The sequence below is a fragment of the Cataglyphis hispanica genome, chromosome 7 (genome assembly GCF_021464435.1).
Source record: "Cataglyphis hispanica isolate Lineage 1 chromosome 7, ULB_Chis1_1.0, whole genome shotgun sequence".
Classification (NCBI taxonomy): domain Eukaryota; kingdom Metazoa; phylum Arthropoda; class Insecta; order Hymenoptera; family Formicidae; genus Cataglyphis; species Cataglyphis hispanica.
The window spans coordinates 8,811,150-8,817,303 of record NC_065960.1 but is presented as its reverse complement, the minus strand read 5'-3'; positions in this window follow the sequence as shown (position 1 = coordinate 8,817,303).

The following is a 6,154-nucleotide window of genomic DNA, read 5'->3' as shown; positions in this document are numbered from 1 at the left end:
AACGAATGTGTCGTCGGCATAACATACGATATGGCTTCCCTTCTCTGTGCCTTCTTGGAGCACACTATCGTAAGTAAAGTTTCAAAGCAAGGGACCCAGGACAGATCCCTGGAGAACCCCTGCTGTAACTTGACATGTGAAGGGTTTTTCTTCGTTGCTTATCTTATATTCTATGGACCTATTACACAAATAGTTATCTATAACTCTCAACAAGTAATCAGGGAACCTCTTGTCAATTAGAGCTTGTCGAATCGTGCTCCACGGCACTGAGTTGAAGGCATTACAGATGTCGATGCTTACTCCAACGGTAAAACCACCTTCCGACATCGCTGCTCCTGCTACTGTTTTAACGTATTCGATTGCATCATACGTGCTCTTGCCGTCTCGAAAGCCGAATGCCATGGAGAAAGATCCGCACAAGGGTTCTCAGCCATGTGTTGCTTCATTCTATCGACGATTATCCTCTCTAATGCTTTCCCTGTTTCGTTGAGGAGACATATAGGCCTGACTTTAGGTAATGCATTCAGTTCTGCTTTATAGCCTACTTTTGGGATGAGTACTAAAATCGCTCTTTTCCAGCTGGTAGGGAAGATGCTTTTTTTCAGACAAGCTGTAAAACAAATGTTCATCTTGTCTAAGAATTCGGAAGGGGCTTTTTTCCAAGCTTTTGCAGGGACTCTATCGGGACCCGGAGATGTGCTACCAGATATTTCTCTTTTCTTGAATATCTTGAATACCTCTCCAGGTGTTACCGACCAATCTTCGTTCCAGTCCTCATCTGACCAGTCTTCCTATAGAATTGAGGGGTCATGTGTTCCGTCCGACGGGAATAACTTAGCAATCAGCTGTCTTCTAGAGTCTTTATCCAGATTTTCAAGGATGTTGCAGGACGAGCTCTTAAGCTTGTTAAGAACAAGTCTATAGGGGAGGCCCCACGGATCAGATTCCACTGCATCGAGCAGCTCTTTCCACGCAATAGTTTTGGTCTTGCTGATTTCTGCCCTAAGCTTCTTGCGTGTTGTCCTGTATCTCTGTCTTAATAGTTTCTCCTCCTGTGGGCTCGGGTTGCAAGTTCGTCTGATTCTTTTTCATGCGCGGTATGCCGCATTGGTGTCAGCTCTGACTTCCGCGATAATATCGTTTCACCAATAGACACTTTTCTTGCCCTGAGGCGGAAGCGCTTTAGGGGCAGAGTTGTCACATGCCATTTTCATTTCAGCATCCAATGTGTCGACGATCTTGTTCACATCTGGCTCTACATCAATGTTCGAAAGGTTGCTCGTACAGCTCCATAAGAGGGAGTCTTGGAATTTTCCCCAATCAGCCTTCTTCCAATTCCATCTTTGGATTTTCCTCTACACTCAATTATTCTCGACAAGCCTGATAGTATCGAACCTGACCACTATATAAACATGGTCCGATAGAGTGGACAGGTCCAGTATTTGCCACGAGTTGATATATCTCGCAAGACCAGGGCTGGCCCATGTGAGGTCAATAATTGAGCAGCCTGGGCTCGGATACAAGTGGGATCCTTCCCGGTGTTAAGCAGTCACTAGCTGCTGCCCATTCATCGTTTGTTGTGCCTCTCTCATCAGAAAAGGGGGAACCCCATGATTTGGATTTTGAGTTAAAATCTCCACATATTAAGATTTTATTCCTTGAGTGGGCAAGAGCGTCGTTGAGTTCGTCCACAAATTCCAGGAATTCTCCTCTAGGAATGTTAGGTGAAACATAGCACGACACCAGGCCGATCTCTCCCATCCTAACTGCTACCACATTATTGCCTTGAAACGCCAGAACTGGCAAGGCACCGATGAACCTAGTGTCATTGCGAGTCCATTCCTGCTGCGAAACCAGTTTGCTCGATTCGATATGAATGGTGGTTCAGAGATTGCAGCTACTCCTATATTAAGTTTCTCTCATATTTTGTTGGAGCAGATCAAATGCTCGAGGGCTTTGATTAAGATTAATCTGGATTAGGCTATACATGGTCTGTGTCCATGTGCTCAGCCCTCCGTGCCGATTGCGTTTGTATCTCTGCGGCGTGGCTTTTACTTTTGCCTTTACCTACTCCAGAAGGATACTCCTCAGCCTTACAGGCGGCAGTTCCCATCCTGTGGTCACATTGCAGTCCAAGTTCTTTACAGATGGGGCAGGAAGGAGACGAGTCGCACACGCGAGCCGAATGTCCCGTGGAACCGCAGTTGTAACAGGCAAAGGATCTGTCCACGGACGATTTGCAGTTATTGCGTAGGTGTCCTACTTCCCAGCACTTGTAGCAGCGGATGGGCCTGGCCTTGAGAAGAACAATACGAGCCACTGTCCATCCAATCTTAACTTTTTCATTCTTGGACGCCTTAACCGCTGAGGCCAGTGGGCATTGTATCCACACTGTACATAGGTTATTTTTAGCTTTCTAATTTCTCCCATTTTAATATCCTTCGGAGGACATCCACCAATCTCCGCGATTGTCTCGGCGATCTCCGAGGGAGTGACAGAGTCGTCGAAGCCGGAGAGGCGTATGTCTCCTCTGATTACTGGTCTCGAGACCCTGGCGTGATCTTTTAAAAGATCTGCTAGTTTGTCTTTAAGCTTTTCAGCCTTTTCCGCGTTTTGGGCTCCAGGTATCTCGATTAGTGCGTCACCGTTAGCCGCATACCTTATTTTGGTTTTCTCAATACCGAATTCCGAGAGTTGTACGTTCTCTCTGACCTTGCGCATAACCTCCGAATAGGTTAGATTCTGGTCGAGAACCTTGATAGCGACTGCAGCTGTCCGGGGAGGCTTGCGTGTTATTTTCTCCTTAGTAGCCTTATTAGCGGGCTGCGGGACTGCTTCTAGAGGCTTTTCCTTTTCTTTCAATATAGACAATTTAGTCATCTGCCTTCTAGCCTTATTCTTACTCTTTTGCTTTGCGCCTGTATCCATTCCGACGAGCCAACTACAGGTGATTCACCAACTACGTTTGAGGGAGGAGCCAACTGTATGTCACTAACAATTTTAGGTTTTGATTTAGGTTTCGACATAGCCATGTTGGCGCTAGTACTGGGTTGTACCCTATCCTGCATGTTACAGGGTCCTGACGTACTCGAGGCTCTCGCTGCCGCCTTACTCTGTCTAACATTTCTCATTTGTGACCGAAGATTACGTATCTGGTTAGCCAATTCAGCTTCAGTCTCACTCGGGTCGTTATCTCTTAAATTATTGACTGGGGCTAGAATTGGTGTTGATACTCCACCAAGTGGAGGTCTCATGACTGCGTCATTTAGCAGTCTAGGGTCCTCATCAAATATTAAAGGAGAGCAGGCTTTGTTCATAGTGACTTTTATATTGCCACCATTAGAGGAGCTGACTTTTTCCTGCAGATCTTCCACTATCCGTTTGAGATCGGATACGTCTCTACGTAGCCTCTCAGTTTCTTTTGGAGGCCTTAAGCTCGGCAGCCAGTTCGGCGTTTCGTCGGCGGAGAAACGCAGGATCTCCTATGTCCTCCACCTTCTCAGCCATAACTTTTATAACCTCCTTGAGAGCATTGACCCTTTTCTTCATTTGGCTCTGGAGACTGCCCTGTAAATTTCCACTTCCAACACGGATAATTTCCAAGTCATCCAGCCACTCGAGCGCTGATGCTCCCAACTGACTGGCAGGAACAATAGGCAGCTCATCCAAGTTGGTGGGGACCTCTCTAAGTTGTGACTCGATTGGGGGGACACTACGTTTAATTTTAATTTTCTTCTTCCTGGTGGAGCTCTTCGCGGGGGCTTTACATTCTGAAGCTGTAACGTTACCCGATGTTTCTCTACCATTTTTAACTAATGGGACATTCACCGAATCTAGCTGAATCTCCATGTTATTATCCGTCTTAATTAGTTCCACAGCAGGTTTCTTGAGCCTCCGTGGCCTAAGCCTTACACGGGAAGAATCAACGGATTCCTCGACTTCTTCAACAATTTCCTCGTCTTGTTTCCTTTTACCGGGAAGTATATAATTGCTTGACGCCGAAGTGGATGCTACCGATTGCAGATCTTCTTGAGATCCCATTTCGATCTGCAAGAATTGTGACGGAAAGATCTCAGGTTGCTCCGGGGAGCAGGGCAACTCGGCGGGCTCCCTGCCGAAGGAGTCCAGTTGGACATTGAGTATGGAGGTATGATGCCCATCTTTCGTTTCACTTGCCGCATTGCAAGTCTGGTTGGCAGCTTGGGACTCTAAGTACGGTCCCGTTTGCTGTCCCTTGTCAGGCTCATCTTTGCGTGTATCGGGTGTAGGATACGGCATTGTTTTATTTACAGACGTTGATGCAGGAATTTCCTGGGCCGACGAAGTCAGGGGACCAACACACTCCTGGACCCCTCCGAGTCCCAGTCCCTTACGATCTTCTCTACATCAATCTTATTTCCTTCCCTCTTTCCATCCAGCTCCTTCATTAGCTCCTCCATCCTTTCTTCCATCATGCCTTCTCTCTCTTGTACGTTTTCTTTCTTTTTTGCTTCTTCATCATCCTGATTCTTGTGCATTAATTTTGATTTTGTTTTTGTTTTATTTTCAGTTTCTTCCATTTTGTTCCCACGAGTGTGGTCGGAAATCCTGTCCATCCAAGCAGAGCCGCCATACCTGAACAAGTCTAAATACCCTGGGGTTTCGGTAGGTTCCCCAGAGGCACCGTTCAAGACTGAGCATTTTAACTTCGCCCCAGCCATGCAGCCATCACCACGGTTGCGCACAGCTTGACTTGCGAAGAGTGCATTTGATTCGAGGGGTACTACCCTCTAGGCATACTTTATGGCGCCTCCCCACACCAGGCCTTACCGGCATGATTAAATCTACCGGCATCGCCCTGGGGGATCATAAGCAGCCTCTCTGTACGCCAGGGAGTTACCCACCCCAAGACCCTGAAAAAACCCACCCAACCCTTAAATGGCTTTGATAACGGGGTTGGCTCCCCGGCCGTTGACAGATCAAGTCTGCCTCACGGGACGGCTTCCGGTTTGTTAACGGGGTGAACTCCCAGGCCCCTGTGGTGGCGCGAACATCCCCACTATCGGCAAGGACGTGCCGGGTTTGAAGTCAGGGTTGTCCTTCCCCTAGACCAGTGGTAGATTACAACTACCTCCGGGCTGGTCACTCCGGATTTTTTAACGAGGTTTGATCTCCTCGAGTGCATCTATTTCAAAGGGCACTACCTTCTAGGTATGCATTAGCCAGCTGTTACTCCCTGGACTACCCCGGCATAGTTAAACCTACCGGTACAGCCCCAGGGGATCATTACAGCCAGAGCCCCACCGCCACGACAAGGCCGCACACCACAGTGGGGACTTCCTATAACCTAACCTAACCTAACCTAACCTAACCTAACCTAACCTAACCTAACCTAACCTAACCTAACCTAATCTAACCTAACCTCAACCTCACCACCCCACCTCACCCCACCCTCACCCCACCTCACCACTCACCCTCACCCTCACCCTCACCCTCACCCTCACCCCACCCCACCTCACCCCTCACCTCACCTCACCCTCACCTCACCACCTCACCTCCACCTCACCTGACGTAACCTAAACTCGCTTTGCCTTGCCTAACATACACATAAAAAAGGACTTTGTGCTTCTTGCATTCTTTGACTAATCTGATTAAAGAAATTTTTTGCTCTTTTTGTTCTAATTGGTCAATCAAATGTTTCACAGCATTTCTAGCATTTTCCCGATCTCAGCCAACATCACTTTACAGTAAAATATCTCTTCTCGTCGTATACTTGTGCTAAGTGCAAATTGGCCTATCTTTTTTAATTCTTTTTTTTTTCTTTTGTCGTGTAAATAGTAAAACGATAAAGGACTTTCCTGTCCAGTTTAACATACTTTATATGGACACGAAAGATGATTCGTGAATTATGGGATATCCCTTATATGTAATACTATTGACTCAACTAAATCCGCGCATGCGCATTGCTTTAAGTACGCACATTATGGAAACAAGAGGTTAATATATGTTCGAACTGTTAGTGGAACACACACTTTTCCATAGGCCCATAACCGTAAGTTAATGAAATTGATTGGTTCATTTCGTTTGACATATGTTTGTGGACCAATCAATTTCCTTATACTTATGGTTATGCGCTTATGCAAAAGTGTGTGTTCCCCGCTTTATGTTTACCGCG